Source organism: Dipodomys merriami, unplaced genomic scaffold (genome assembly GCF_024711535.1).
Source record: "Dipodomys merriami isolate MVZ:Mamm:240054 unplaced genomic scaffold, mDipMer1.0.p SCAF_130, whole genome shotgun sequence".
NCBI classification, from domain to species: Eukaryota; Metazoa; Chordata; class Mammalia; order Rodentia; family Heteromyidae; genus Dipodomys; species Dipodomys merriami.
In genome coordinates this window covers 1,494,845-1,512,199 of record NW_027202605.1, presented here as the reverse complement: position 1 = coordinate 1,512,199, position 17,355 = coordinate 1,494,845, and the positions used below count along the sequence as shown (strand labels likewise).

The 17,355-nt window shown below is 38.9% G+C and overlaps 1 long non-coding RNA gene across 1 annotated transcript in view; it reads left to right on the top strand.

The window, feature by feature from the left end:
- The first annotated feature begins 8,428 nt into the window (after positions 1-8,428).
- The window catches only part of LOC138824969 (uncharacterized), a 116,846-nt gene continuing 107,919 nt past the window's right edge, over positions 8,429-17,355 (top strand). The window contains exon 1 of the long non-coding RNA XR_011371239.1: positions 8,429-8,511. This is a non-coding gene — a long non-coding RNA (uncharacterized lncRNA). The remainder of the gene's footprint in view (positions 8,512-17,355) is intronic.

Genomic DNA, 17,355 nt, shown 5'->3' with positions numbered 1-17,355 from the left:
AGGAGGAAGAAGAAGGAAGGAGAGGAGGGAGAGGAGGGAGAGGAGGGAGAAGAGGGAGAAGAGGGAGAAGAGGGAGAAGAAGGAGAAGGAGAAGGAGAAGGAGAAGGAGAAGGAGAAGGAGAAGAAGAAGAAGAAGAAGAAGAAGAAGAAGAAGAAGAAGAAGAAGAAGAAGAAGAAGAAGAAGAAGAAGAAGGAGAAGGAGAAGGAGAAGGAGAAGAAGAAGAAGAAGAAGAAGAAGAAGAAGAAGAAGAAGAAGAAGAAGAAGAAGAAGAAGAAGAAGATGATGATTAGCAACATCAACTACTTTATACCATTACATTGCCCAAACTAAGTATCTATGGGTTACTCAAATCAAAACATTTCAAAAATATCCCGCCCTCTTCTTTATGATCATCCTTTAGGCTTGTCCCTGCATTCTTTCTGAAAGCCAATGGTCTAGTCAACTATTTGAGTTACCTTTTCTAAACAATCCTTCTGTTGAAATCTGCAGTCCCTTTTAACATGAAAGAGAAATAGGCAAACATTCCCAATGGTAACTTAAGCATATTTTAATCTCAGTAACTCTGAGAGACTGTGGCCATAGGTTTCTGTGGCTGCTTTATAGTCCTTTTCTCTACTGGTGAATGGAAAAAAGAGAAATGTGCAAAATAAAATTTCCTAGACTTTAAGGGAAGACTCTCCATAGGGCAGTTTATTTGTCAAACACATTTTCACAACAGAGTAATTATATAGATAATATCAAAATATTTCTTCAACACACTACACTTTGAATTTCCCTAAAGCACATCAGCCCACCTCCTACAGCCACCTCCGAACCCCTGTGCCCTTGGCTGGTTGGCTGCCGCCCTTATTCTCCAGTCTCACCAGAAGGCACCTGCCACCAGGCCTAGCAATGACTCTTCCTTCTGCCTAGCAATTTCATTCCCTGGATATTTGCCATCTCACACCTCACCTCCTTCATTTCTTTGCTCAGGGAAGCTTACCTTGACCAACCTATTGTATCCTCCTCCTGCATCCACACTGCTGGGCAATTCACCTTGCCTTGCTCTCCTTCACTTTCTCTTGTAACAATGACCACTTGTCCTCGATCGGCCTCCACCACAAGATGTAAGTTCCACAAAGCAAGATCTGTGCCTGTGCTATTCACAGAAGCAGCTTGGAATCTAGAATACTACCTCGCTGTCATAGAATTTCAATATCTTTTGGATGGATGCATGAAGAGCACCTAAGACAATCTAAATTGTGTCTAGGACCACAGGGGAATGCAGAGCTTGTGGCACAAAGGTGACAGAGGCAAGACTGAGCTTCTTTGCCTACTGCTTACAGATTCAGGATATTTCTCCAACCAGAAGAAAATTGTACAGAAAGAAAGGAAGACCTACAGAAAGAGAAAAGGAGGGAGTAAGAAGATGGAAAGAAGAAGAATGACCTTAAACTTCCCAGTGGAGCTGTGAACAGCCTTCCACATTCTCCTCTCCTTTTCCCTTGCTGAAATTGAAACTAACTAAAAGATATTGTTAAGGCCCAATAAAATGCATGATTTAAACAGATACTATTTATTTATTTATTTATTTATATCGGTCGTGGGGCCTGAACTTGGGGCCTAGGTGCTGTCCCTCAGCTCTTCAGCTCAAGGCTAGCACTCTACTACTTGAGCCACAGCGCCACTTCCAGCTTTTTCTGCTTATGTGGTGCTGAGGAATCGAACCCAGGGCCTCATGCATCCAAGGCAAGCACTCTACCACTGAGCCACCTTCCCAGCCCCCAGATACTACTCATTGTTAGCAAGCAACAAGGACTTGCTGGGGCACCATAACCTGTCTTCCAGTTGTTTGCAAAGTAAAGCCACTCCATCGCCTCTGCTTCCAGCACATTGGCAAAGATAGATTTGACTGTTTTTCCTCCTAGAACTTGCATAATTTTTCTCAGAAACACAACATTTAGTAGCAGGTAGAAAGACATAAATCTCATGCATATTTTTTAAATAAGGTGGCAAATTACATTGTTAACACAAATGTAAATTCAATATTAATTAATCTGCAAAATTCTGTGTCTATTAATGGCTGATTTAAGTGTTATGCTAAGTGCTAAAGACAAAGATGGTAACTGTGACTCTGGAATTTAATTCCATGTAGTGTTTCTCACTCTTTGCACCAATGGCTAAATACTATATGAAGATAGAAATCTCCAAAAATTGGCCTCCTTGGGACAATATTTCATTACTGATTCATAGAAGAAAGATATATGTTTTGAATATTTTCAACAACCAACAAAACATTATACTGAATTTTAATTTTCCCATTTTTATAGTAACAATAGCCTTGTGGTTTATTTATTAAATGTGTAATGTTACAATATCTTGTGGCAATGTTTTATGAGTTCATACATCCATTCATCAAAAGTAATGAATCACTAAAAGAAATCAGTGAAACAAAGAATCAGTGGAAGAAGAATTTCTTAGAAAAAAATAAAATTGAAAAACCCATATCCAACTAACCAAAACAAAATGAGGAGAAAAATTCAAAATTAACAGAATTAGAGATTATAAATAGGACATAACAACAAAAACTAGTGAAATCCCAAGATTACTATAGAATACCCCAAACACCTATATTCTAATAGAAAATCTAGAAGAAACTGATAAATTTCTAGATGCATATGGCCTACAAAAATTGACCCAAGAGAATATAAAACATCCAAACAAATTTATAACAAACAATAAAATTAAAGAGTGTTAAAAGGAAAAAAAACCACCTAAGAACACATGGATTTAAGGCTGAATTCTACCAGACCTTTTAAGAAAGAACTATTACCAATGTTCCTCAGACTATTCTATAAGATAGAATGGGGAGGTTTAGTAACAGACTCATTCTATGAAACCAGAATTACCTGATACCAAACCAGATAACACCAAACTAAAACAAGGGCTGGGATGTAGCTCAGTGGCAAAGCGCTTGCCTAGCAAGTGCAACGTCCTGGGTTCGATCCCCAGTATCAGAAAAGAAAAGACAAAAAAAATACAGTTTAAAAAAAACCCCAAACCAAACAAGTAGTAATAGTACAGAAGAAAAAGGAAAAGGAAATTACATTCCAATTTCCATGATAAACATAGATGCAAAAATATTCAATGAAATACTTATATGCAGAATTCAACAGCCTGTTAAAAAAATCTCGCAAAATGATCAAGTTGATGTCATTCAGGAGTGCAGGAATGGTTCACATTTAGAAATCAATAGCTATAATACAGCACAAAAACAGAATAAAGGACAAAAAAATCACATGAGCATCTCAATAGATCGGATAATAGCCTTTGACAAAATTCATCATTCTTTTATGAAAAAAGCCAAGAACAAACTAGGTTAGGATCAATGAACTTCAATATAGTAAAAACCATTTATGACAAAGTCATACAAATATTGTTTGGGAAAAACTTGAAAGAATTTCCTTGAGATTCAAGAACAAGACTGCTCAATGTAATTATTCAATGCAATACCACAATTCTTAGACAAATGAAATAAAAGAGACTCAAATAGAAAGGGAAAAAGCAAAATTATCCCTATTTGAAGATATGACCCTGTACTAAAGACCATAAAGATTTCATCAAAAACTCTCACTAAGTAGCAAGGTACAAAACCAACATAAAAGACTAATATCTTTTCTAATATCTTTTCTAAATAGCAATAATGAACAGAATCAGAAACAAATCAGGAAATAATTCTATTTATGATAACTTCACAAATTAATTACCCAGAAATAAAATAAATAAAATAAAATAAAAGTTTATTACAAGTCCTACCATGTTCATGGACGAGCAGAATTAATATCACAAGGATGAATATATTATTGACAAAATACAATGAAGTCACCATTAATTTTCACAGAAATAGAAACATTAATCCTAAAATGGATTGGAAGCAGAAGAGACCCCCCATTAGCCAAAGCAATCCTGAGCAAAGAGAGTGTTAGAGATATCACTTATTGACCTAAAATTATACTGAAATGCCACAGTAAGAAAAACAGCAATCCTGGGGTTTAAACTCAGGGCCTGGGAACAATCCCTGAGCTGTTTTGCTCAAAGCTAGCACTCTCCCAATTGAACCACAACACCACTTCTGGCTATTTGGTCATTAACTGAGATTCCCAGGAGGCTGGTGTCAAACTGTGATCTTTAGATCTTAGCCTCTTGAATAGCTAGGTTACAGATGTGAGCTGCTGGCACTTGGAGATTTTTTTTATTTTAAAGAATAAATATCTTGCTGGATGCTGGTGGGAAGAAAGGTAAGCAAATGCAGTCACTGTATTCAATATATACTATGTAAAAATCAACTATGTAATTTGTGGGTAGGGTTAGGAGGGAAAACAAAGGAAGGGGTGAAATTGCCCAAAGACCATTGCACTTACAACTACCACCAGGTAGTTTTCACCAGTCATCTCCTATTATCCTTCGCATCAGAGTGTGGCAAACAAGTGGCCTGGGTGGCCAACATCTGTGTGTGTGTGTGTGTGTGTGTGTGTGTGTGTGTGTGTGTGTGTGTGTGTGTGTGTGTGTGTGTGTGTGTGTGTGTCCTGGAGCTTGAATTCAGGGCCTGGATGCTGTTCCTGAGCTTTTATGCTCAAGGCTAGCACTCTACCTCTTAAACCACAGCTCTGCTTCCAGGTTTTGTTTTGGTTTGGTTTTTGGTTTTTAGTGGTGGTGGGGCTTGAACTCTGGCCACTGTCCCTGCGCTCTTCAACTCAAGGTGAGCTCTCTACTGCTTGAGCCACAGTGCCACTTCTGGTTTCTGGTGGTTTATTGGAGATAAGAGTCTCACACAGAAGTAGCACTGTGGCTCAAGCGGTAGAGGGTTAGCCTTGAACTGAAGAGCTGAGGGATAGTGCCCAGGCCCAGAGTTCAGGCCCCACAATTGACAAAAAAAAAAAGTCTCACTGACTTTCCTGCCCAGGCTGCCTTTAAACCATGATTCTCAGTTCTCAGCCTCCTGAGTAGCTAGGATTACCTGCATGAGCCACTGGCTCCCAGCTCTGCTTCCAGTTTTGGGTAGTTACTTGGAGTTAAGTGTCTCAGAGACTTTCCTGCCTGGACTGGCTTTGAACTGAAATTTTTATTTATTTTTTTTTTTTCCGGTCGTGGGGCCTGAACTCTGGGCCTGGGCACTGTCCCTCAGCTCTTCAGCTCAAGGCTAGTGCTCTACCACTTGAGCCACAGCGCCACTTCTGGCTTTTTTCTTTTTGCTTATGTGGTGCTGAGGAATCGAACCCAGGGCCTCGAGCATGCAAGGCAAGCGCTCTACCACTGAGCCACCTTTCCAGCCCTGAACTGAAATTTTTAAACCTCAGCCTTCTGAGGAGCTAAGATTAGAGGTGGGAACCACTGGCAAATAGCTACATCTTCTTTCTATACAGACCAGACCAGATGCCACTATGAGAAGCTCACAGACACCCCTGAGACTGGGTCTAGAAAAGCCCTGTGATCACTCTGAACTCTTAGGCCAAGATGGCAAAAGTAGCCTAGATGGCTTCACACCCAGAGAAATCATGTCCAATAATTGCATTCTATGTCTAGTCAATGCTGAGCACGTTCTACTTATACCATGGGCATTCTGAACATGAAAGATTTCTTACTAGACCTATTAGAATCATAACCCATTTGCTGATGAGGCTGTTGAGAGGTTGGAAGACACAGGCAAAGGTATGTGTGCAAAGGGATGGAGGTGGAAAGGAGAGAGAAGGTACAAACCACTCCTGTGGTGGGGATATAGTTAACTCGTATTTTCTCATCTTCAGTTTTCATTCACTCAAGTCAGCTGGAATGGGTCACTTGCAACAAAGATTACATAACTAGGGTCATATAAATGTTTTTGTTTTCTCTGATAGGGCTGAATGACCATGATCATTCAGCTCATTCTAGCTTGAACTTACACCAGCAGTTCCAGCAGGGAAATGCTTACATGCAAGATAAGGTACTGGGTGCTGAAAATGATAAATGATGCTTTCGTGAGTTACATAATTTTAGATATTCAGGAACTCACAAACTAGTTTGGAAGGCAGGGGTTATTTCAGCTACCTGTATATGATACAGTGTGAGACATACTGAAGAAAAGCCTTAATAGGACAGAGGAAAATTAGGAATGTAATCTGCTTCTTCCTCAAATATTATGCTTACTTGTCCTCAATGCATTTAAAGCTGAAGAATACAAAGTTGAAAGGGAAAACTCAATGCCAGTTCACCATAAAGAAATTTTAAAAAAGGGCTGGGCACCAATGGCTCATTCCTTTAATCCTAGTTTCCTAGTTACTCAGAAGACTGAGATCTGAAGATGGAGGTTCAAAGCTAGTTCAGGCAGGAAAGTCTCTGAGACTATCTCTAATATCTCCAATTAACCACTGAAAAAGCCCGAAGTAGAGCTGTGCCTCAAGTGGCAAGGCACCAGTCTCAAGTGAAAAAGTGAAGAGACAATGCCCAGGCCTTGAATTCAAGCCCCAGTACTTGCAAAAACAAACAAATAGAATGGTAGAAAGATAAATTTTTAAAAGGGCTATCTTCTGTTTATGGATGAAGTTATTTGGTACAATTTTCTATCACCTTCCTTTGGCATTAATAATGTAAGAGAAGCATGATATTTGTTAAATCCAACACCTTTTTCATCTTTCTGCAATGCAGAATGTCAGCTTTGTTAGGATAACAAATAATTAGAAATGTAGATAATTTTACCCTTGAGAATCATTCTGAATACTGACTGTATTATTTTAAGAAAATGGGAGAAGGAGAGTGGAAGATGGAGAGAGGGAGAGAGAGAGACAGAGAGAGAGAGAGAGAGAGAGAGACAGACAGAGACAGAGAAACAGAGAGAGAGAGAGAGGCTACAGATGTCTTCCGTAACAAATTGCCTTGCTGATGTTCCTGCTAAATTGTCAGAATTATTTCCATTGAGTTTCAATTCTCAACCTAAGTAAATAAGGAAGTAATATGTCTGAATTCAATTCTGGTGGCTTAATATTAACTTGGCTGAGGAAGCTGCTGTTTCCAGAAAATGTTTTGGGATACTGAAAAGGAAAAAAAAAAATCACTGATGCACAGATGGTTATTGGGCTTTTTTTTGTTCTATTTCATTATACTGGAATGTTAATGTTTTGTTTCCTATAATTAAATATGTGCCAAGTTGTATTTACAGATCATCCAATTCACTCTGCCTGTACTGTCATAGTGGAAAATGGAGGAGAGCCTACAAATGGGCACAAACATTAACAAAGTGACATTCTGAATTGGCAAGGAGAAAAGCAAGAAAATGAAGAGCAGATTTTTACAAGGAATCTATCCAATGCAAAGAACAAGCAAAGTTGTTCTGCTTGAACTCTAGTATAGTTACAGGTATTTATAACATTAAAAAAACTTTGTGATAGTCAAATAGATATGACCATTTTGAGGACCATTAATTTACAAGATTCAGATTAAAATACTCCATATGCCTCCAGTATGATCATGGAGCCACCACACAGCTCCTAATTAGCATTTGGCTAGAGTCAGCTCAACATATTTTCTGGTACACCGTGAAAGACCTTCAGTAGTTGTTTAGAGCTTTGCTTTCTAAAGTTATTTCTATTGTATCTGTCATTTCCATTGTTTTCACCATAAATATTTGCTAAATACATACTGCAAGTAAAGGGCAAAACACAGATAAAACAGGTTTAGATCTATCATCTCTCCACTCCCATTTTTTTCTCTGTAGCCTGAAATACCTTCCTGTTCTTTAACTCATTAGATGAACAACTCCTCATGTCTCTCTCCAAATTATATGGCCAGTACATGCAGGGCTTGCATGATAGTCACACAATTTTGTGTGTGTCTGTGTGTGTGCAATTGTGTGCTGGTATTGGGGCTTAAACTCTGGGCCTAAGCAGTGCCTGTTACCTTTCATCACTCAAAGCTAACATATTCTACCATCTGAGCCACAGCTCCACTTCAAGGGTTTGGTGGTTAATTGAGGAGACTGGACTTTCCTGCTTGGGCTGGCTTTGAACTATGATCCTCAGACCTCAGCCACCTGAGATCAAGAGCCCAGGCCCTGAGTTCAAGCTACAGAAGGTAAAAGGAATGGGGTAAGCAGAAAGTAGCAGCCACTAGTAAAAAGAGAAGGTTAAATAGTCCAGAGGAAGATGGTGGAGGAGAAGCTGAAGGCTAAACAAGCTCTCGCATAGAAAGCAGTTTTAGTGTTCCAGTGAAAAGTCCTAGGCTCAAGAGTCACACCAAGTGTGCCATCATAGTACAGAGAGTTTGGACAGAGAGGGGAAATCCAGGCAAGGAGACAGATCTGAGCACTTGCCAGTGTCCGCAGCAACAGCTGCTGCCACGGCCACCATATCAACACAGAGAACCCAGGACAAAAGGGCCAAACACAGTGTGTGAGAGGATTCTACTCACTGCCGGCAAGAACTGACAAGGAGCACAAACATTCATCCTGCTGATCACAGACAGTCACAGACCATGGACAGCCTGGAAATCATGGGATTGGTGTGAGTAGCCCAAGACATCCTCACTCCTTCTCAGGAAGCAGTTGTGGAAAGCTAACCCCTCCCATACCACCAAAGAAGAACTTTGATACTGACAAAGACCCAACCAGAGCAGCTAGTGTGCAACTCAGGCCTTGGAAGAATACAATAGGAGTCATTCAATAGTCACAGGAACTTGACCTGCCCAGCTCAGCTCCACCCAAGGGAAAGTTGCCCTTCCCAGGCAGAGGAACCTCTGCCCCCAGAGGAGTGACTTTCTTCACTGGGTAAACAGAGCCAGAGGCTGCCCCTCCCCACTGCAGCCGAGGCTGCAGACTCAGCAGCAGGAAGGATAAAAGAAAAACAATTGAAACTCAGCAAACATAAATCCTAAGAATGGCTCCAGGCTGGGCTCTATGAGTGTCTCAGAGCTAGCCTCTCAGGAAAAAGCTACTGATTGTTGAAAGGCTTCAACCCTACCCAGAACTTAGCCTCATCACAGCAACTCCAAGCTAGAGAAAACAGCCATCTCCATTTGTGATACTCAAAGCATACTCCCTCCCATTGACCTAGCCTAAGAGGAGGATCACAAAGTCCTGGGTGAGGCAGAGCTTCTTTCTGCCTTCTCAAACAAACTGACAAGAAACCAATCAAGCCACAGGAAAACCAAACACCACAAGCAAACCAGAGACTCCACCAAGAGACTGGTTACAGACATAGGGGAGACACAAGAACCCCTTCCCCTCCAAAAAAAATCAAAGAACTCTTTTTTCTACCAATTTTTTAAAATTAAAAATTGTTCTTTTTCATAATTTTTATTTTAGGTGTGTGGTTTTTTTTTTAACTCTTTTACTCTTTTCCCTTTTTTTTAAATTAATTGCTTTTTTGCCCATCGCCAGATATATACCTATCGTCACTTATTAGACCTTATCCTTCATTGTGTGCATACTTAATTCAGAAATTGATTACTCAATTCACAACCTCTCAAGCTTAACACCTTTAATAGTAGTATTATTTCTTTATACTTATATAATTTTTAAGTGTTTCATTTTTAATTTTTTTATTTTTTATTTTTTATTTTTTTATCTTTCCTTTTTATCTCTCCTCCTATCCTTCTATCCATTTCCTCTCTGAAATTAGGGCATGGTTAAATTCCTTCTTTCCTTTTACCTCTCCACATTCCTCTAATCTTATTTTCTCCCCACAATTTTCCCTAAACTTAATCATTTCTAGTCTGCTGACTCCCTTTTTGCCATTCTTAGTCCATTAATCCATAGTTGTTTGGTGTTGAATTAGATTGTATCTGTTGAACTAGATTGTATCTGTACTCATTTTTGACTGTGTCGATCTGTGTGCAACTACAGGATTCTGGTTGATGCTTGCCTTAAAATAGTGTTCAAGCAGGAACACTATTTCATACCAAATGGGCAGAACAAGCCAGAGAAACACAAGAAAAATGGCAAGTCCAGGCATCTCAACTCCCATTCATGATAATCAAGTGACAGAACAGTTAATGAATAATGCAAAGGAGACTTTCCCAAAAGATCTACAAACACTACGGGTAAACATGCTGAATGAAAAGATTGAAAGCCTACAAAGGACTCTTTGTGAGCATGATAGGGAGCAAGATGAGGCTAACCAAAGATTAATACAGGAATTTCATGAGCATGAGGAAGCTAATCAAAGATTAATACAGAAATTGCATGAACGGAATGAGAATAGACAAAGATTGATGGAGGCATTCATGGAATCCACAGAGAGCTGAAGGAATCCAGGGAGGCCACAAAGGGAATGCTGAATGGAGCCCATCAGAAGGAAAGGGAGTCCAGAAACCATAACCAACTAAGGGGTTTGAGAATGAACACTGAAAACCAACTTAAGGAAGTAAAGAAGTCCATACAAGATCTAAAACAAATCAACAAAGAATTTGAAGCCATCAAAGCCGACCAATTAGAAGGAAATGAAAAACAAAGTAGAAAGCCTTGACAGTAGGTTAGACCATGCAGAAGATAGAATCTCTGGGACTGAAGACAGCCTAGATATTCTACAGAAAGAAGCGATAACTATTCAAGACAAATCCAAAAATATGATAGATCTATTCAACATTTAGAAGACACCATCAGAAGGCCTAATCTGAGGATAATGGATATAAAGGAGCAACTAGAGAGAAAGTTAATGGTCTAGGAAATTTATTTAACAGGATCCTAGCAGAGAACTTCTCAATGCAAAAAGATAGGCCTATTCAGATATAAGAAGCTTTTAGAACCCCAAATAGACCAGACCAGAACAGGACATCCCACCGTTACATTATAATCCACACAGGATCAATTCAGACCAAGGAAAGGATCCTTAAAGCTGTCAAGGAAAAAAGATCAATCACCTATCAAGGGAAACCTTTATAGAATAGAATAACTTCAGATTTGTCAGCAGAGACAAAGCAAGAAGAGCCTGGAATGATGTGTGCCTTGCCCTAAAGACAACTATCAATCAAGAATAATGTATCCAGCTAAACTCTCCTTCATTATGAAAGGTAAAATAAAAACCTTCCATAGCAAAAAACAAAAACAAAAACAAAAACAAAAAAACTGAAACAATATATCCACCAAACCAGCCCTACAAAAGATACTTAAAGATGTCCTACACATAAAAAACCAGCTAGAGGCTGGGAAAGTGGCTTAGTGGTAGAGTGCTTGCCTTGCATGCATGAGGCCCTGTGTTCAATTCCTCAGCACCACATAAGCAGAGAAAAAAACCAGAAGTGGTGCTGTGGCTCAAGTGATAGAACACTGGCCTTGAGCTGAAGAGCTGAAAGACAGCACCCAAGCCCAGAATTCAAGCCCCACGACTGACAAAATAAAAAAAAGAAAATAAAAGAAAACCAACAAGAGCACAATAAAAGCCAAGAAACCACACCCAAACCGAGAATCCAAGAATCAAAGGAAGAACCCAGTTGTCACATCTCCCAAGAAGGTGGATAACATGGCAGGAACTACCAAACACCTCAAAGCCCTAACTCTAAACATTAACAGACTTAACTCTCCAATTAAGCGACATAGACTGTCTAGTTGGATTAAAAAGCAAGATCCTTCTATCTGCTGCCTTCAAGAGACACACCTTGCCCATAAAAAACAAGCATATTCTGAAAGGGAAAGGCTGGAATAATATCTACCAAGCAAACGGCCCCCATCAGCAGGCGGGAGTTGCAATCCTAATACCAGATAAAATAGACTTTAAAATTAGTGAGAAGAGATAAAGAAGGTCACTACATACTAATTAAGGGATCTCTCCTTCAGGAGGATATTACAATTCTAAATATTTATTCAACAAACAACAGTGCACCCTAATTTATCCAAGAAACACTACTTTCAAATCTCACATAGATCTAAAGTCATTAATTGTTGGGGACTTTAACACACCACTATCCCCACTAGATAGACCAATTTGGCAAAAACTCAACAAAGAAACCTCAGATCTAAATAACTGCATAGATCAACTAGATTTAACAGACATCTACCGAATATTTCACCCAGCAGCATCAGAATACACATTCTCAGCAGCACACAGAACGTTCTCCAAAATAGACCACATTTAAGGTCACAAAGCAAACTTGTCCAAATTCAGAAACATTGAAGTTATACCTTGCATTCTCTCAGAACATAAGGGAATAAAATTAGGACTCAACACCAAAAGCCACCAAAGAAAGTCCTGTAACACATGGAGACTGAACAACACACTGTTGAATTACCGGTGGGTCATGGAAGAGACTAGAAAGGAAATTCAGATGTTCATGATATTCAACAAAAATGAACACACAAATTACCAGCTCCTCTGGGACACAGAAAAGGCAGTACTTAGAGGCGAGTTTATAGCTCTGAGGTCCTACATCAACAAATTGGAGAGATCTGAAGCCAACAACTTAAGGAGACAGCTGAAGCTCCTTGAAAAAGAGCAGCAAGATAAACCCAAATCCTGTAGACAGAAGCAAATAATTAAAACTAAATCAGAATTAAATGAATTAGAATAAAAAAACATAGAATCAACAAAATATTGAGTTGGTTCTTCGAAAAATTTAACAAAATTGACAGACCCTTAGCAAATCTTATCAGAAAAAGTGCAGAACACACCTAAATGAACAAACTCAGAGATGAGAATGGAAACATCATCACAGAAACAACCAAGATTCAGAACGTTTATGCTAAGTTTGAGAATCTGGATGAAATGGACGATCTCCTAGCAAATACCGACATGCAGAAACTAAACCAAGATGATTTAAACCAACTTGACAGACCCATATCCAGCATGGAAATATAAACAGCAATAAAAGACCTCCCACCCAAGAAAAGCCCAGGACCAGATGGATTTACAAGGGATTTCTACAAGACCTTCAAAGCAGAACTCAGACCAATACTCCTCCAACTTTTTAATGACATTGAAAGTGAAAGTTCACTACCAAACTCTATGAGCCATTGTAGCCCTCATCCCCAAACTAGGCAAGGAAGTATAGACACATTTCTTTGATGAACATCGATGCAAAACTTTTCAACAAAATTTTGGCTAATTGACTTCAACTACTCATCAAAAAAATTATACATCACGATCAAACAGGATTCATTTCATGGATGCAAAGCTGGTTCAATATATGCAAACCAATTAATATAATTTATCACATCAACAAGGGCAAGGATAAGAACCACATGTTATTTGTTAGAAAATGGAAAGACTTGGAAAAAATTATATTAAATGAAGTAAGCCAGGCCCCAAGAAATATAGGTCCCATGGTTTCCCTTATTTGCAATAACTAGTATATATCTGGGACAAGTAGAAAAGGTCAAAAACTATGTACATATGACCAGATAAGATGAAGTTAGGCTAAATGAACCCCAAGATAGGAAAACAAGTGGTTTTTCTCTTTCTTGTGATTGTTTCTAATGTATTTATAATATACCATGTGATTTTTTTTTGTTGCTTTGTATGCTCCTCCCAAACAGTATAACCCCTGTTGTTGATGTCGGTATAATTTGGAGAGGGAAGGGGAAAAAAACAAAATGTTTAATTAGAGATACAGGTTGACCCAGTGTAACAATGAAATGTACAAGAATGTTGAATGTACTATGTTGAAAAACAAACTTTACAATTTAGGTGGAAAGAGGAGTGTAGTTGTGGAGGTGGGAGGGAAGGGATGGTAGGGAAAAAACAAAGGAGGAGGCAACAATGCTTGATAAGAAATGTACTCATTATCTTGCTCATGTAACTATAACCCTCTGTATAGTATTTTTACAATAAAAAACTTATTTAAAAAAAGAAAGAAAATATAGAGAGTGAAAAAAAGAACCACATGGTTATCCCAATAGATGCAGAAAAAGCATTTGACAAGATCGAATACCCCCTTTATGATGAAGGCGCTGGAAAACTAGGAATCAATGGAACATTCCTCAATATAATGAAGGCTGTATGTGACAAACCTACAGCCAGTATTATACTTAGTGGCGAAAAGCTAAAGCCATTTCCTCTAAGCTCTGGAATGAGACAAGAAAGTCCACTCTATCTACTTCTATTCAATTAATATTAGATGCCTAGCTAGAGCAATAAGACAAGATGCAAACATAATGGGGATCCAAATAGGGAAAGATGAAGCAAAACTCTCCCTCTTTGCAGATATGATCCTTTATTGAAAGAATCCTATGGACTCCAATCCCAAATTACTCAGCTGATTCGAAACTTCGGCAAAGTATGAGGGTATAAAATTTACCGTCAAAAATCAATGGCTTTTATGTATGCCAACAATGAGAAGAGAGGGGATGAAACCAGGAAAGCAACTCCTTTTGTAATAGCCCCACAAAAAATATAATACCTAGGAGTTAACTAAAGTAGTGAAGGACCACTACAATGAAAACTTTAAAAACCTGAAAAAGGAAATTAAAGCAGAACTTAGCAAGTGGAAAAACCTCCTACATTCCTGGACTGGGAGGAACAACATCATGAAAATGGCAATAATGTCAAAGGCTATTCAATGTGATACCTGGAAATATCCCAACCTCATTCTTCAATGAAGTAGAAAAAGCAACCAAAAATTCATATGGAACAATAAGACCCCAAATAGCAAAAACAATCCTTAGCAGAAAGAATAGAGCTGGAGGAACATCAATACCAAATTTCAAACTCTACTACAAAGCCATAGTAATCAAAACAGCTTGGTACTGGCACAAGAACAGACCTGAGAACCAATAGAATAGAATTGAGGACCCAGAAATGAACCCACAGACCTATAGCCACCTAATCTTCAATAAAGCAGCTAAAAAATAAAATGGAAGAAAGACAGCCTCTTCAGTAAATGGTGCTGACAAAATTGGTTTAACACCTGTAGAAAACTAAATCTAGATCCTTATATATGACCATGCACCAGAATCAACTCCAAATGCTTTGACCTCAAAGTCAAAGCAGACACTTGAAAACATTACAGGAAAGAATAGGAGAAGCTCTAGGGCTCCTTGGGACAGGCCAAAATTTTCTTAATAAAGACCCAGAAGCACAACAAATCAAAGAAAGGTTGGACAAATGAGATTGCCTGAAACTGCAGAGCTTCTGCATGGCAAAGGACATAGCTAGCAAGATCAATAGAAAGCTTTCAGATTGGGAGAAGATCTTCACTAGCCATACAAGGGACAAGGGTCTCATATCTAAAATATACTTAGAACTCAAAAAATTAAATCCCCCAAAAAACAAATCCTCAAGGAAACAACTGCCCAATTAATAAGTAGGCTAAAGACTTAAAGAGAAACTTCTCTGAAGAGGAAATAAAAATGGCCAATAGATACATGAAGAAATGCTCAACTTCTCTAACCATAAAAGAAATGCAAATCAAAATAATATTGAGATTCCACCCCACTCCAGTTAGAATGGCTATGATCACAAAATCTAGTAACAACAGATGCTGGAGAGGATGTGGCCAAAAGGGAACCCTACTGTATTGTTGGTGGGAGTGTAAACTTGTTCAACCACTTTGGAAAGCAGTATGGAGGTTCCTCAAAAGACTCCACATAGAACTCCCCTATGACCCAGCAATCCCACTTTTGGGCATTTACCCAAATGATCACAAACAAGGCTATACTAAAGCTACCAGTATAACTATGTTTATCGCAGCATTAATCATGGCTAAGATATGGAACCAACCCAGATACCCCTTAGTAGATGAATGGATCAAGAAAATGTGGACTTTCTATTGATCTTGCTAGCTATGTCCTTTGCCATGCAGAAGCTCTGCAGTTTCATGCAATTCCATTTGCCAACTTTCTTTGATTTGTTGTGTTTCTGGGTCTCTATTTAGAAAATTTTGTCCTGTGTCAAGGAGCCCCAGAGTTTCTCCTATTCCTTCTTGTAATGTTTTCGGGATGTCTGCTTTGACTTTGAGGTCAAAGCCTTTGGAGTTGATTCTGGTTCAGGGTGATATATAAGGATCCGACTTTGGTTTTCTACAGTTGTTTAACCAGTTTTTCCAGCACCATTTACTGAAGAGGCTGTCTTTCTTTCATTCTATTTTTTAGCTGCCTTATCAAAGATTAGGTGGCTATAGGTCTGTGGGTTCATTTCTGGATCTTCAGTTCTAGTCTATTGATCCTCTTGTGCCAGTACCAAGCTGTTTTGATTACTGTGGCTTTGTAGTAGAGCTTGAAGTTTGGTATTGATGTTCCTCCAGCACTGTTCTTTCTGCTAAGGATCATTTTTGCTATTCGGGGTCTTTTATTGTTCCATATGAATTTTTGGGTTGCTTCTTCTATTTCATTGAAGAATGAGGTTGGGATATTTACAGGTACCACATTGAATTTGTAGATAGCCTTTGGCAGTATTGCCATTTTCTCGATGTTGATCCTCCCAATCCAGGAGCATGGGAGGTTTTTCCACTTGCTAAGTTCTGTCTTAATTTCCCTTTTCAGGTTTTTAAGTTTTCATCATAGAGGTCCTTCACTTCTTTTTTTCTTTTCTTTTCTTTTCTTTTTTTTTAATTTTTGGTCATGGGGCCTGAACTCTGGGCCTGGGCACTGTCCCTCAGCTCTTCAGCTCAAGGCTAGCGCTCTACCACTTGAGCCACAGTGCCACTTCCAGCTTTTTTCTTTTTGCTTATGTGGTGTTGAGGAATCGAACCCAGGGCCTCATGTGTGCAAGGCAAGTGCTCTACCACTGAGCCACCTTCCCAGCCCCGGTCCTTCACTTCTTTAGTTAAGTTAACTCCTAGGCATTTTATTTTTTGTGGGGCTATTACAGAAGGAGTTGCTTTCCTGATTTCAGCCTTGCTCTTCTCATTATTGTCATACAGAAAAGACATTGATTTTTGAGGGTAAATTTTATACCCTGCTACTTTGCCAAAGTTTCGGATCAGCTCAAGTAACTTGTTAGTGGAGTCCATGGGGGTTCTATCAATAAAGGATCATATCATCTCCAAAGAGGGACAGTTTTGCTTCATCTTTCCCTATTTGGATCCCCTTTATTTTTGCATCTTGTCTTATTGGTTTAGCTAGGCATTCTAATACTAAATTGAAGAGAAGTGGAGAGAGTGGATATTCTTGTCTCGTTCCTTAATTTAGAGGAAATGGCTTTAGCTTTTTGCCACTAAGTATAATGCTGGCTGTAGGTTTGTCATACACAGTCTTTATTATATTGAGGAATGTTCCATGGATTCCTAGTTTTTCCAGAGCTCTCATCATAAAGTGGTGTTGAATCTTGTCAAATGCTTTTTCTGCATCTGTTGAGATAATCATGTGGGTCTTATCCTTGCTCTTGTTGATGTGATGAATTCTATTAATTGATTTGCGTATATTGAACCAGCTTTTCATCCCTGAAATGATTTTCTGACCTTGAACTGGTAGCTGCTTC